General features: G+C 32.1%; 1 protein-coding gene across 4 annotated transcripts in view; it reads left to right on the forward strand.

The window, feature by feature from the left end:
- FRYL (FRY like transcription coactivator) overlaps nucleotides 1–15150 on the forward strand; it is a 241985-nt gene that overhangs the window by 51771 nt on the left and 175064 nt on the right. For 2 of the 4 annotated variants that reach the window (XM_081049753.1, XM_081049752.1), the window contains one exon: nucleotides 6868–6999. The exons of the other annotated variants lie outside the window; for them this stretch is intronic. The gene's annotated coding sequence lies outside the window, so the exon portion shown is untranslated. The remainder of the gene's footprint in view (nucleotides 1–6867; nucleotides 7000–15150) is intronic. 4 annotated transcript variants of the gene reach the window in all.

Genomic DNA, 15150 nt, shown 5'->3' on the forward strand with positions numbered 1-15150 from the left:
TGTATTTTATACCATTTGAGATAGAAATTCTGTTTCTAGACTTTTTCTTTAGGGGAGAAAATGAGAGCTGTGTACAAAGACTGTCAATCAAGATACTCACTGCCATATTTATAGCAGTGAAGCATTGAACCTGATGTTCAATAATGGTAGAATGAGCAAATACAATATCCTTATAAAAACATTGTAGTATTTTGTAACCACTAGAAATGATATAACATACCAATTTTATAGAACATTTAATGCATTTTAAAATACCTGAAAGAAATTAACCCAGATATTAACATGAGTAATTGTGGCTATCTCTAGGTTTTGAATTATGAATGCTGTTTATTTTTTGGTTCTTTTTTTTCTTGGAAGTGTTGCAAATTTGTCTATCAGGGTATGTGACGTAAGTTAATAATACTAAACATTTATGGAGCACTTACTACTTGTCAAACACTATTTAAACATGCTTCATTTCATCTTTTATGCTTAATTCTCATAATAATCCCGAGAGGTTTTGTAATCCTTATTTTGTAGATGAGGAAATGGAGGCATAGAGAGATTGAATACTTCGACAATTTGAGTCTCTCCTTTTAAGTTTATTCTTTGCTTCTAAATGTAGTTTTACCTCTGAGATACTACAAATATTATTTTGTTTTTCTACTTCCTAAAATATATGGTGAATATTGTGACATATTAGTAAAAATATTTCTTCATTGATGGATAACATTTCATCTTCTGAACATACTGTGATTTTTTAAAAACTGGTCCTTTGTTTTTGTTCTGTGCCTCCCCTGCAGTGTTGTGCTCATAGAAATAATGGTACAATGAACATCTTTGTAAATAAATCAGTGTGTGCATTCCTGGTTATCTCCCTAGAAAAAGCTCATAGTAGTGGGATTATTGGGTCAAAGAACATAAACATTTTAAAGACTTGATACAAGTTGTGAGATGGCAGGTGACAAACGATCATTCCTCCTTAAATTTAGAGAAGTTGTTTTGGGGCTCTAAATTCAGGAGAAATAGGTCATCTAAACATCAATGGGAATTTGTGCTTTTATAGTTGCTCTTATAAAAATCAAGCTTTTCTAAAAGCTTGCTGGATACAGAGAAAAAGAGAGGAGATACATACTTTGAAGATTAAATTGTGGCTTTACTTCCTCAGTGACCTTGAGCAGCTACTTCTTCATTTTTCTAATTAACTCAAAATTTGAATTAGCTCAGAATCTTTTTATTGCAAATTGTTTTATGAAAACATACAAAGTATACATATCACATATGCATGAATTTTCTTTGATGTTTGGTTTTGTAACCTCAGGGTCATAATTAGGTAGCGCAATTTCCATTGCATAATTTAAAAGTTACAGATATAAAAGGTATCACACATATTTAAAAAATTTCAATTATAGTTGACATACAGTGTTATGTTAGTTTCAAGTGTACATAGTGATTAGACATTTATATAACTTACAAAGTGATCACCCTGATAAATCTTGTGCCCATCTGACACTATACATAGTTATTACAATATTATTTACTACATTCCCTATGCGATATTGTACATTCCATGACTGTTTTGTAACTACCAATTTGTACATCTTAATCCCTTCGCCGGTTCACCCATCACCCCAGCCTTCCTCCCATTGGGCAACCATCAAAATATTCTCTGTATCTTTTAGGTTATTTCTGTTTTTTTTTTCCATTTATTATTATTATTTTTTTAATTCCATGTGTAAGTGAAATCATATGGTATTTGTCTTTCTCTGTCTGACTTATTTCACTTAGCATAATACCCTGTAGGTCCGTTCATATTGTTGCAAATGGCAAGATTTCATTCTTTTTTTTTATGCCTGAGTAATGTTTCATTGTATATATGTACCACATCATCTTTATCCATTCATCTATGGATGGACACTTAGGTTGGTTCCATATTTTGGCTATTGTAAATAATGCTGCAATGAACATAAAAGGTGTAACACATTGATTAGAGACTGGGATGGCCCTAGAAAGTGTTTTAATGTTTCATTTAAAAAAAATATTTTTTCAAAGGGTAACTCTCATTTTGTAACAAGCCAGAACAGAAAATTTTTGGTTAATTAATCGACGGTTTCTGTTAAGTGTTCTGTTAAACCTTTCTGTTAAGATTAGGTTTTATTGTGGTTTCGCTTGAGCATATTTTTTTCCCCCAGAAGGTCTTTAGGCGACTTCTACAAAGACTTTTTAACTGAAGATTTGGGCAGGGAGAGGAGGATTTTAAATTAAGGGGATCCAGAGAATAATTAATAAAATCAGAAAATTTCCCTATGAAGCTATCGAAGAGGTTAGGATCAGGTTTTCTGGGAAGACCAAGATTGATAAAGGGTAATCTGACAGTTAAGAAATTTGTGAGAGGTACACATGGAATAAGTAGAAAACACTTTATTGAAATTTGAAGGCCATACGTATTTTAATGGAAAAAATACTACTTTTTACGATGAGTAGTAAAACTATGAAGCTATTATAAACGGTAGAGATGGAAAATAAACAGAAGGAGGACTTGATGGGCTCTTAATCCATAATTAATAGTTGGATTAGAAAGGTTCAAACCTTGCAAAATTAGGTGTATGTACATTTGGAAGAAGAAGCCTCTAGCGCTTTTTTTCAAAATTTTAAAGGAATGTCAAGAAGCTCAAGCTTCTTCTAGAACAGGGTGCAGGCTCCCCAAGGGTAGGGATTTCTGTCTGCTTTGTTCACTCCCCTGTCCCTGTTTCCTAGCACATAGTTCTGCTCAAAATATATATTTGTTGAATGTTCGATTTTAAATCTATAAATCTGTGTGTGGCATAGTTAATAGTAATGAATTTTTAGAAGTTAGCAATGGGAGTACATTCCAGATTAAGTGAGATTGATGTCTTACAGGTCAGCTGCTACATTTGTCCAAAATTTTTCTCTTGGTGTTTAAGTTTATATGAACAGGTAGAACATTTGTATGACAAATTTGTGGTTGAATTCCTTTATTTTTTCTGTGTCATCATGAAAATGTAATAGGAAAATTATTTTAAACCCTACATAGTTGTTCATCAGTATATTTGAAAATGTACTCTGACGCTGTTTTCATTTGATTCAATGAATGAAATCTTTATGGAAAACTTCCGCTTAAATTTGTTCATGAAAAATTTTGCCAGTTTTCATTAGATCACATAGTACGACAGTAACTGTTATTGTGCTAAAAAAATGTGAAGTCAACAAAATGTTGACAAATTTACCATCAGAGAACATTGCTTTATCAGCAAGAAATTTAGGTTTTTGTAGTGAAGCCCAGTTATTCTAGCCCAGTACCATTATACAGCATTTTCAGCAGGTGATATAGTATAATCTGTGATTACATTAGCCGGCATAATGAGTTTCTGTAGTCTGTAAAATTGAAATTTGGGAGAAGGTGAAAAAGAACAACAGAGAGAAAGTTAAAATGCAAGTCTATTTTAAAAATTGTAAAACTGTAACATTTTGTAAAATAAGAGAAAAAGTGAATTTCTAAAAATTGAAGTGTGATAGAACCAGCACTGATTTTTTTGAGTCATCAATTTTGTTTTTAATTAAAGGGATGACTATAAGTTCTACAGATTAATGACTTTTACCAGTCAGACAGAAAAGATATTCAAATAATTGTGTGCTACCTGTAGTTTATTATTTGTGAGCAAATTTTTTATATTTTATATAATATATGGCAGATTACAAAAATTACTACATTTTGTTTCCCATAATTATTTTGCAATTATGAATAGAAGCTATGATTGTTCTAAATTTATTTGAAACCATTGCATCCATCATTTTGTCCTCTTGCATCATTTTAAGAGACCTTGCAAGATAACCAGAATAATTTTAATAGGACAGGAACTTGCCCCCATAAATTCCATATCTTGTCATGTGGTTTCTTTCTTTAGTTGAAATATGAATTTCTAGGTCACCACACATTTTAGGGTTCAAGTATAAGTATAAAATACATTGTAAATTAAATTTAGAGTTTTGATCTTTAGATTGATTTATAGTTGGGATCTTAGTTGGGATCTTTGAAGTAATTTAACCTAATCTTTTCCTCAGGGGGGCTTACCCTTTCTGTAGCATTTCCAACAATTTTTGCCTAAAAACTCAGTGAGCAGGGACTTCATTTCTTTATGAAAGTGTTTTCATTAATTATGCAATAATTAAGTTGTTATTCTTTTTGTTGAACTCAAATCTACCTTGTGCCAGGTACCGTACTTTCCTTGTTCTCCTTTTCAAATATGAACATCACCAAGATTCATTTTGCTTTATTTGCTTGAGATTATTATTTTCTGTATCAGTGTATTTTCAGAGCCATATGCATCAAGTATCTTATTATAATGAAGATACATTAAATTTGTAGCATTTCTGTTCTTTTATTTTTCTAACAATTCTCTTCAGAAAGGAAATGAGGTTAATGTTTTATCTGATCATCCGTTCAACTTTCTCTTTTACTTTCTGGACGGAAGTGAAGCAAAGCTGTCCTTGGAGGACCTCATTTGACCTGAGATCTTCCCAAGTGCCATTGCTGGGCCACTGTTGTCTTTCTTTATTGCACTTGGAAGCTTCTAGATCATTATTCTTATTTCAAGTTTAAAGCCTTGTCCCCTCCAAGCTTGTGCTATTTGGCTATTTACAGACTTCATTGTCGTCAAGTACCAACTGACCTCACACCACTCTTGATCATATGACTTTATTTTTCTTAAATAAGAAGCAACAGCATTGATTATGTATATACCATGACCACATTTACCTAACCTCTCTACTGTGACCATCTCAAAAGTAGTAGTATAAAATTAGTAATAAAAATGATTCTTCCTGTAGATAGAATATTCTCTAAATTAATCAAGTGGAATGAAAATAAAAGTGGGTTCCATGTTAAATAATATATAGAGACGAGATGAAAAGCTGTTAACATGCAACCCCCGACCCCCAAACCAAGACAAAAACCATCCCTGCTAAAAATGATTGTAACCTATAAAGAAAGTCAGAGAAGTGTAAAACAAATTTTTTCTAGGATAACCAAAGACATACTTATTTTATCGAAAATGGAAGTTGAAAATAGAAAGATTGTGCATCTTCTACTAAAGAGGTATTGAAAATTCTAGACAAACATTAGGAAGTCTTAAAATGATACAGTGCTCTGACTGTGTGGTTACAAGAAGAGAAAACACATAAAAAACATGGCATTAGTTTTTGCTATATCTGAACAGAAGTTTATTCAAAAGTGAAGCAAAACAAAAGACCTAGACATCGCAGTACAAGTCAATCCTAGATGAACATGTTGCAGTATCCTAATACTGCTTCGTACACCAGTAGTAACTGGTTTTCTAATTTTTCCTAAAGATAAAGTGAAAAGTAGTTTAAATTTCATTACGTATAGACCAGTGCATGACCGTACTCGACAGAAAAATAATAGCTATTTGTCACATAAGCTTTATTTCCTTTGAGGGAGAAATGAGTCCTTGAACCAACAACAAAAATAAAGTATCCAGAATTATGACAGAATTCTTGATATGTTGTTAGTAGATTCAGAAATATATGGTGTGCCAATAAAAATTCCAGTAAGTCTGAATGTTATTAAAAACAAGTACATATGAATTAGTATTTTATTCATATATACCAGTTCTTTGTTTTCAAAGATTTGATTTTAGTCACGATTTAGTTGATTGTCCCTGTGAGTAAATGGAAGATCATATTTTCAAACTTGGCTAAAGGAATTTCAAATTAAGAAGTTTAAGTACAAAATTAATATTTTAGAGAGTAGTCAGTTCTTTCTGTTGGATTGAGGATTCCATTCATTAAGTAGCAAAAAAATTAAGACACCGGTTATGATTTAAAAGGAAGTTAATTTGAGTTCAATGCTAGATTTAAAATGTGGCCTATTTAGCTGTTGAAAAATTCCAACATCTTTAATGGTAATACAAGAATGGGATGTGCACAATTACATGTGTGAGACCTTATGTATGGTCAAAGGATAACTCCCTGTGGTCATTGGTTTCATTCTTAGTAACCATCAAATTGTTACAGATATGGTACTGTGGTTCACAATCCATGACCCTCTCACAGATATTGTAATTGGACTTTGAAAAATATGTATCCAAACATTATCTGTAGGTGGGATAAGTATTAGGCCTAGTGGCCATATGAACGATTTTTCAAATCTGTTTATTTTAGTAAATAACATAAAATGTATTCAATGTATTATTGAATAATTAAGTTATTGATGTGTTGATTCAATCATTGGCTAATAAAAGCATTACTTGTCAAAGCAAAGAAAAGAAAGGAAGGGGAAACTTGTAGATTAGAAAGGATTTAAAAGACTTAGTAACAATTGCCTGTATGGATTTTGTTTAGATCTGTATTTAGAACAAACTGTCTAAAAAACACATGATATAGTTGGGGAAATTTGAGCACTGATTGGTAGTTGATGTTATAAAGAATTTATTAATTTATAGTAGACATTATAATGATATTGGCTTATGTTTAAAAAGCAAATCTTTGTCTTAGATGCATACAGAATTATCTACAAATGAAGTATAAGGTATAAGGTCAGGAATTTGCTTCAGAATAATCCAGAGTGGTCAGATAGGAGTTGGGAGTAGGTAGATACATAAATGAAACATGATTTGCTCTGAGTTAATAATGGTGGATTCATACACTACTCTCAATTTTGCATTATTTTGAAATTTTCATAATAAAAATTCAGGAGAAATGTAATGCAACATTATAGAAAGAGGATAACTGCAGCAGTAGGTGATACTGCTATGTAATATTCAGAAGAATGATGGATATGAGTAGCACACACATGTGCTTATTATAAACATATCTAACATGTGAATTTTGTATTTTGTTTTTCTTCAGAGACGAAGCCATTTATTTGAATCTTGGATGATTAACTCCTAAATGCTTAATTCACAAAACTGCTCAAGAGTCCCACAGTCAGGATTAGATGATCCAAGTTACCACCAAGAAATTACTGTCTTGAGTTCTATGGTAAGATTATAACAAATATTTTAAAGGTTACATAGTGACTGTGAGGTCTATAAAGGTTTTTGAATCTTTTATTGAGCCACTAGCTTCTATTATAATTTCTTAATTTTGAAACTATTATACCAGGAGTTCAAAGTTGTGACAACCAACCAAAGATCATAGAAATATCATCATGCAAACAGGCTTTATGGCATTTCCTCTTCGGAGATTCAACTAGTAACGCATACAGTTGTGTCACAGGAACGCCATGCTTTCTCCGTGCTGTATTCTCAGGGTGGGGCCTCTGGAAGCTGATGCTGAAAAGGAATCTGCTGCCAGGGTGTGTTTTGGGGATCACCGTCTAATAAGAGAGGTGGTGTAGAAGCAGGTTGGGCAGAGGAAATTGAACGGCAATGCAGGCTCAGCAAAGCCTTAGCCAACCCTTCAGGGAATCTGGTAGTTGGGAGAGTTTCTTTCCCTTCATAAATAGTAAGCTTCTGCGCATAGAGCCAGATCTTCAATGCCTGTGAATCGTTCATGGGCCAGTATCGTAGTTACTCAGCAAATATGTATTGACTGAAGGAAATCTGAGAAAAATCTTGTGGTCTCTTCAATATACCTAATAACATCCTTGCACTTCATTTCCCCAGTTGAAAGTACAGTCAGAACGGTGGGGTTGATAGTGACACAGGTGGTAGCTTGTACATCACGAAGGGACACGAAGGTCACTTGCCCTGTACAAGCAGCATGTGCTGTGTACCATTATGTTGCTGGGCTCCACAGATAAGGAAGACCCTCAAAGGAATCTGAGGAAAACTAAAAACAAGTTTTAAAGAACAGGAGATCATATCTACAAAGAGGAAAAAAAAAACCCAACAAAGCCTGGAAGACACAGTGATAATTTCTAGGCTGTTGAGGCATATGGATTATGGTTCTAAGCGGTTGTTTCTTCTGTGTATGGGGAATAGGCTGCTCTGATGTGAATTTATAGCTTTTCATGTTCAAGGGTTTAGAGAGAGAATCTACTTCTTAGAAGCATGTTTTTAAAAAGTTAAGCTATTTTCCTAGTCAGTACATTTCTGCTTTAAGGAAAGAAATATTAGTCCTGTACTTGACTTCCTCGTTTCTTTCCCGCCTTTCACCGTAGGATTCCTTGAGACAGGATTTGCATTAATAAATCCTCTAAATTTTCCCCGAGCCTTAATACTATATAAACGTGTTACATGTAGAGGACCTTCAATTAATGTCTTTTAAATAATGAAATAAAAAATAGTTGACTTTATAAAATCAATGTGGCAGAAAAATGAGGATTAAAAATGCAGTAATTCAGAACCAGAAATTTGTTTTTACATTAGAACAGTTTTTCCTGATATCTACATAGACAATTTTATGCTTTATCTTTTAAAATATATAAATCATTTTCTTCATGTTGAGTCTTAGAAGAATGAGGTTGTGCTTCTGTTTCACTAAGTGAAATCAGATGTTTAAATTATTATCAAATATATGTCCTCAAAGTTATAAATTTGATTGCTTAGGGAGTTAACGCCTTATCTGTTCTTTTTGGTTTTTCATTTCCTTCTTGCTCAGTTGATATCCCCACCAGAGGGCAGGCAAAAGAAGGGGAAAAAAAAGATATTAATTTCAGTTTTCAAAGTCTTATGTAGGCATCTTCCACTGGGATATTTTGTCATGCTTCTGGATTACATTATGGCAGTAGGATCAGCTACTTTTGCTATTTTAAAATATTTAGTATAATTCCCAGTTATTTGGAAACAAATTGTGTAAGGTTGATTACTGGGTTTAGTGAATTAAATATTTATACTTTATATTTTTAGATCCAAATTATTTTAAATTATCACTTTTTTCTTGTAATTTATGCCAAGGATTCAGTTGCTGCTATTGATAATTACACTTGATTGCATTCATTGGATACTGGACACATTGGAATGTTCATCATACAATGTAAAGTTTTAAATTTTTCTTTCGTGTCCCATGAAACTTGATGTTCCTGAGGTCCATTAGTGAATTTTTAGAATTAAGAATTATCTTTTGACTGCAAGTTACCGTTTCTCACTTCAGTTGTAAGTTTATTTAAAAGGATGACACACCTCAGACCAAATTAAATTTGTCTTAACATTATCACAGTGTAAGTTTTCAAAGTCTAAATGTTACACTAGATGAATGCTAAACATTTTATGGTCTCAATATTGCTGTTAACACCCATTGTAGATGTACAAGTAAAGTGCCATTTCATTGTCGATAGCTGTTTGGTTTGTTATCAGTATGAACAGCAAATGTTCTAAAAATCAGCTTCGGAACAGCTGGCACTTGACCTACTGGTGTTTAGCACCACCTCAACTCACATGACGTTTCTTTGCTCTTTGACATAAATAGTGCACCTTATCTTCTCATCAAGGAAATTGGTACAGGCACCTTTCTGTGTGCTTGTAGGTCTAGTAATGTAGAACCTTAAAATGGATTTTTTAAAGAGAGTTGTTCCTCCCATTCTTTCTGGAGATGTGGTTTGGGATACTAGAGATGGTTTTCAGGAAAGTTCTCCAAGATTACTGAAGATGAGATGTCTTAGTTTGCTTTCATCGGAGAAAACTGTAGATGAGGAAGATGGAATCAATTTCTGTCATAGTAATTATGACAAACACCACCACCAACAACTTGGTAAAGTAAAAAGGTTTCATTTTCAGTCCCTTAAGAAGTATTGTAGGAAAGTAGAATTATTTTTACAAGTATCAATTCTAGTAAGCATAAATCTTTATTTTGAAAATAAAGTTTAAGTATTAAAAATGTTAATACATGTAAATATATAGTTGGTCTAAATTTTTTTAGTATTAAAATTTTTGCTTCAAGTTTAGATGGAGAAATATTTATGCTCTAAATCAAGATACAGCCATTAATAAAATTAAGTTTGGTGATCTTTAGATAATGTGTTGATGAAGTGTTATACTTATTGAAAACATGTTATTGCTATAACCTGTAGAATATGCAAATGAAAAATAAAATGCTGAGTTTTACCTATCACCATAGAAATTATGTAAATTTTGTTCTTAAAATATGCCCCGTTCTTTTGTTTTAAAGATAGCAAATATTTGAGTGAAATATAAAAGAGTCACATCTTTGAATATAATCATGATTATATGTTAAATTTAATAATGCCTTTTAATGCCTGCAGTTAAATTTAATGCCTTTTAAAGTTTGAGCAAATGATATATGTTAGGAGAAAAATCAGTTTTGCTAGTGACTAGCAAATATTAAAAGAAGATGGAAAAAAAAACACAACTACAACAACAACAACAAAAAAGAAGATGGAAAAAATTCTTTAAATTTTTACATTTTTGGTTAAAAATTTATTTTCAGGAAGCAATAAGTGCTCATATAGTTAATATTTAATAAATACAAAGAAGAGAGTTTATGTAAACCTTATGCATGTTTGATATATATTCTTATAGTTTTAATGTGCACATATACATTTTTATTTATAGAATTAAATATTACGAATGAGGTTTACTGCCCTAACTGTGCTTTTTCATTTAATACATCATAAACATTTTCCTGCCTCATTTAAAATACACTCCATTGTGTTGATGCAATAATTAAATCAGTCCCTATTGATAAACATTTAGAATGACTTTAATTTTTAGTTATTAAAAATTATGTAATATCCATTTATGTATTACATTATACCTTTGTTGATAGCTTCTTACATAAATTTCTATGTGCATTTAAAATTTTGATAGATAATGCCAAGTTACCTTTAAAAATTTCTCAATTTAAGCTCCTCAGGGCAGATAAGTGTTCCTATTTCTTTGTATTCTCCCTAACACTAGTTCTTGTCAGTTTTAAAAATAGGGTAGTATTTGTGAGAAATCAAACTTTGTTTTAAGAACATCAATTATGTAAAAGAAAGGAGAAGGAACTTTTAAGTTTAAAAAGAAATATATAGATAGATTAGATAGATAGATAGATAGATAGATAGATAGATAGATATCTACAATGTACTGGTATTAGAAGTTTCTTTTTATACTATTCACTCATTTGGGTGGATGAAGTAGAGGTGAGGCCACTGAGGAGTTAATGACTCTTAATTTCAGTTAAAATCTGGAAATCTTTCAACACTTAGTTTTTTGTTCAACAATGCAAATATGCATAAGTGAAAAATATGAATATATTAACGTGCATTATTTAAGTTATTAAAAATTTACTTTAGCTTTTAGCCTTGAATCACTTAGTTGTTTTCTCTACCACAGCTTATGTGGTTGGACTTGGTGTTTAATTAAATGCAATGTGTTATGCCCATTAGTTTAATATGGCTCCTTTTCTAAAAAAAAAAAAAAAAAAAACAAGAAAAAAAACTAAAGACTATCTTACGCTTTTGAGTATAGCATACATGTTATAAAATGTAATAGATTTTGTAATTTATATTAATTTTCATATAAGCACTCAATGTAATGATTAGGAATTTTCCATAGTATACTTGTATATCTTTTTACCTGTCACAGTCAAAACAAAGCAAAATCATGGAGCACTGAAGAATACATGTATGTTGTCTGAAATTTCAGAGGCTACAGGTTCTTTGTGGAATAACTTGCCCAGTTTCTCTCCAAAAATAAAATTCAACTTGAAGGAATGACTGTTAAAATTAATTTAAAGGACTTCTTTGGCAATTTCTGTAGAGAGGTTTGGTTTTAAAGTTTCTGGTTCTTCAATTTCAGTTTACTGATCAAACTCCTTTTCTTGAATCTCAAGATTGATACTAAAGTTATATTGTATGTAAGAATAAAACGCATGTGGTTCACACCAGTCTCTACAAAGGTTACTTGCAACTCAGCATGAATGAATTTTTACTTCCTGTTTACTGGTGGTTCTGGGATAGAGATAATGTAGTAGTTTAGCCAAAAGTCATACAAATATGACTGGGTACAGTTTTTCTAAAGGGTGTTATAGTATTGTTTGTTTAATGAAAGGAGAAATCAAGTATATGAAGAGATTTCATATCAGTAATGCAAAGAAGGAACTACACTTTTAGCGAAAGACTGATGTGTAAGCTCATAGTTTTGTATTTGGATCAGTTGTTTCCAACTTTAGTTGTTAATTCAAAATTTAGAAAGTTATTTCAAGGGATGTTAGACAAGGTTGTAATGTGAAAGGATCAACTAAGAATGAGTTAGATTGCAATATATCGAAATTTACTTGTACTTTTAACTCCAGAAATATTTTAGATGTCTGTGGTTTCTTGAACAAAAATATGGGTAGAATTTGCAAGAGTTGATATTTTGAAGAATGTTTTTCTTTGCTTTTGATAACTTTTTTTATTTTTTAACTTCCTGTAAATATTAAGTAACCTAATATTTATAGATTTTTATAGAAATTCTCAAACAACTCACTGGATTTATCATAAGTCCTCTACAGAACATATTAACAAATACCTGTAGTATACCACACTATTCAAATTCCCTGCCACCATTTCTGCTCTGAACAGGTTGAGTTGTATGCTTACCAAGAATTGGTTGTGTTTTATACAAAACCAGTTATATCAATTGTACTTGTAATATAATTTAATTAGGTGTTACATAATTCAGCAAAGTATGAGACTGAAAAAAAAGAGTTGTTTTGGTGTAAGCAACTTTGAATGCTTTGGTCAGATTCCACACAGGTGAATTCCTAAAAAGGATTTGCTTTTGTATTACATGTAGGCCAGAGAAGTGTACATGATTGGAAGGATTTTGCCCTCAGATACCTTAAGCTTCTCATTGCACTTTGAAGAAATTGAAACTGGAAATTGTAGATGATATGTATGTACATGGGTTGAATTTGGCAAGAAAGACAGATTCACCGTAAGAGACAAGTACTTGGCACTGTACCAGAAGCCTAGGGAATAAACATGGATTTTATATGTAAAGTCAAAGTAAAACCTTTAGTGGACCTATTGACCTTTTTCCTCCCTGCTTCCTACTTTAAGGAAGCTTTTTGGCTGCATGATTAGCTAACAGTGGTAATTTACAATAAAGGGGCACTGGTGTATATAGTTAAATAATGTTGCAATTTTGTTAAAGAGGTAAATCATTTGTTTGCTATCCCCACTTAATAAATAAAAGGTAATCAAAAGGTTCACAGATTTATGTTACATAATCTTATTCATAAGATGCTTAAATATTCATATTTTTTGTGTAGAGTCCTAATCGTGTCATCAAAGACTAATTTCACTGATAAATATTAGAATTGGCATATCTGTCTTGACATAAAACTTGGTGGGGGAAAAATGCCTTTCCCTGATTCAGTATACAGTACAATGTTTTCTGACCATTGAAGAACAATGAGTGTTAGGAGAAATCATGAGTCAGTTCCTAAGAATTAGGCAGTGTGTTTCCACAGGCTTCTGTTGTGACAGCTGCAAAGTACTTGTATATCCAAGATTGGGTTATTTTTATTCTGATGGAATCAACCTTAATTTTGTTGTTCGCTTTGCTTAGAGTCAAGAATAAATGAGTGTAAATATAAGATTTATTTGTATAATTCACCAAGAAAGAGATAATGATACACTGAACAGAACTAAGTATATATCAACGTTAAAAACAAAGGAAATTTTTGAGCACCCTCTGTATTCTAGGCACTGTTTTCTTGTTTTGTTTTACCAATAACTGAAATGGTATCGTTTGTCTACCTGTTTAATGCTTACCTGTCCCGTTTCCCCCCTCAACTAGAATATAAGTTGAACATGAACTTTGCTCTGTTTACTGATGTGTTTTAAGGTTTGGAACATAATAGTGGCTCAATAAATATTGGTTGAATGAGCATATGCTCTCTCAGTTGTCTTGAAACCTAGTGAGATAGGTTGTTACACAAAGTTTGAAAAGTTCAGAGAGGCTTAACCAAATTATTTGAGGTTTTTGGCTACTAAGTGGTATAGTCATGCCATTGTTTTAAACTCAGGCATTTGTACTTTCACTTCATCTCATTGTGGCTTTTATGCTTTTGAATCTTTGTGTATAAACTTTTTTTTTTTAAGACTAGCTTATCTACCGAGGTTAATTGTTCCATTAAAGAACATATGCTTTTTTGGGTGCTTTTATTTTAACTAAGAGCTGTATTTTCATAGGAAACAACTTTAATTCCAGTATATATTAAGCGTTACTCTTTGAGATTCTGTATTTCACTTTAATGAACAGTTGATAATTATTTTTATATCACTCTGGTTAGATAAGCTGATTAAGAGAATAGTTGTTTCACATGACTTTTACAAAAACATTTAAAAGACACACATTGAAATACCATTTCCATTTCATTACAAAGTGTTAATGACTCCATGGGATATAAATATTTAAACAGTATACTGGTATACCTCTCCTGAGGTATTCAGGACAGCTTACTAGCAGGGACAAACCAAAATGTGGCACTTGTTATAAAATTCCAAATGCCTTTTGGCTGAGCTTGAGGGGCTATCTACATTTCATTAGTAAACAAAGGGTAGTGCTAACAGTTACTAACTAGATTTTCTTAAGTGATCTTTTCAATTTTGTCTTTGTAGAGCCGTTGCCCTCAGTGGTTAGATTTTACATCTCCAGAATAGCTCATTTTTGTTTGATATGTTTGTTATATAGTAGGTATAGGGATACATGGCAAGCCAGTTACCTTTTACAAGGGAATGAGATGGGTAAAGAGTGATTTAAGTTTTCATCAAAGACTGGATTGTTAATAAAGAGTTGAGAAAAGGTCCTGGGAGAACACTGAGATGAGGCTTTCTTCTGACACTTCAAATGCTTGTAGTGACAGTAAACCGAAGGGGAAGAATCGGTTTTTGGAATTTGGTTTTTGGGCAAGGCAATATCCAGGAAGAACCTGAGCTCCAAATAATAATCAGTTTGCTATGGAGTTTCTGGCTTGACCCAAATGATATCTTGTACCTCACTCTGTGTGGAGAAGTTTAAGAATTCTTCTTGCTTATGCGAATGGGATTTGGAAGCATTGGGCTTAACAGTGTCATGAAATCAAGTAGGTTCCCTTACTTAGGAGGGCCTTTTGAAAGATCCAAGATGGCAGAGTAGATATAGACTGTTCATGCTTCCTTCCGTGAACACGTTAAAATTAAAACTAAATTATAGAACACTCAACCTGGAGAACCATCTAAAGACTGGCTGAACAGTAGTTTTATAATTAAGTATA

Source organism: Rhinolophus hipposideros (genome assembly GCF_964194185.1).
Source record: "Rhinolophus hipposideros genome assembly, chromosome: 1".
In the NCBI taxonomy this organism is placed as follows: domain Eukaryota; kingdom Metazoa; phylum Chordata; class Mammalia; order Chiroptera; family Rhinolophidae; genus Rhinolophus; species Rhinolophus hipposideros.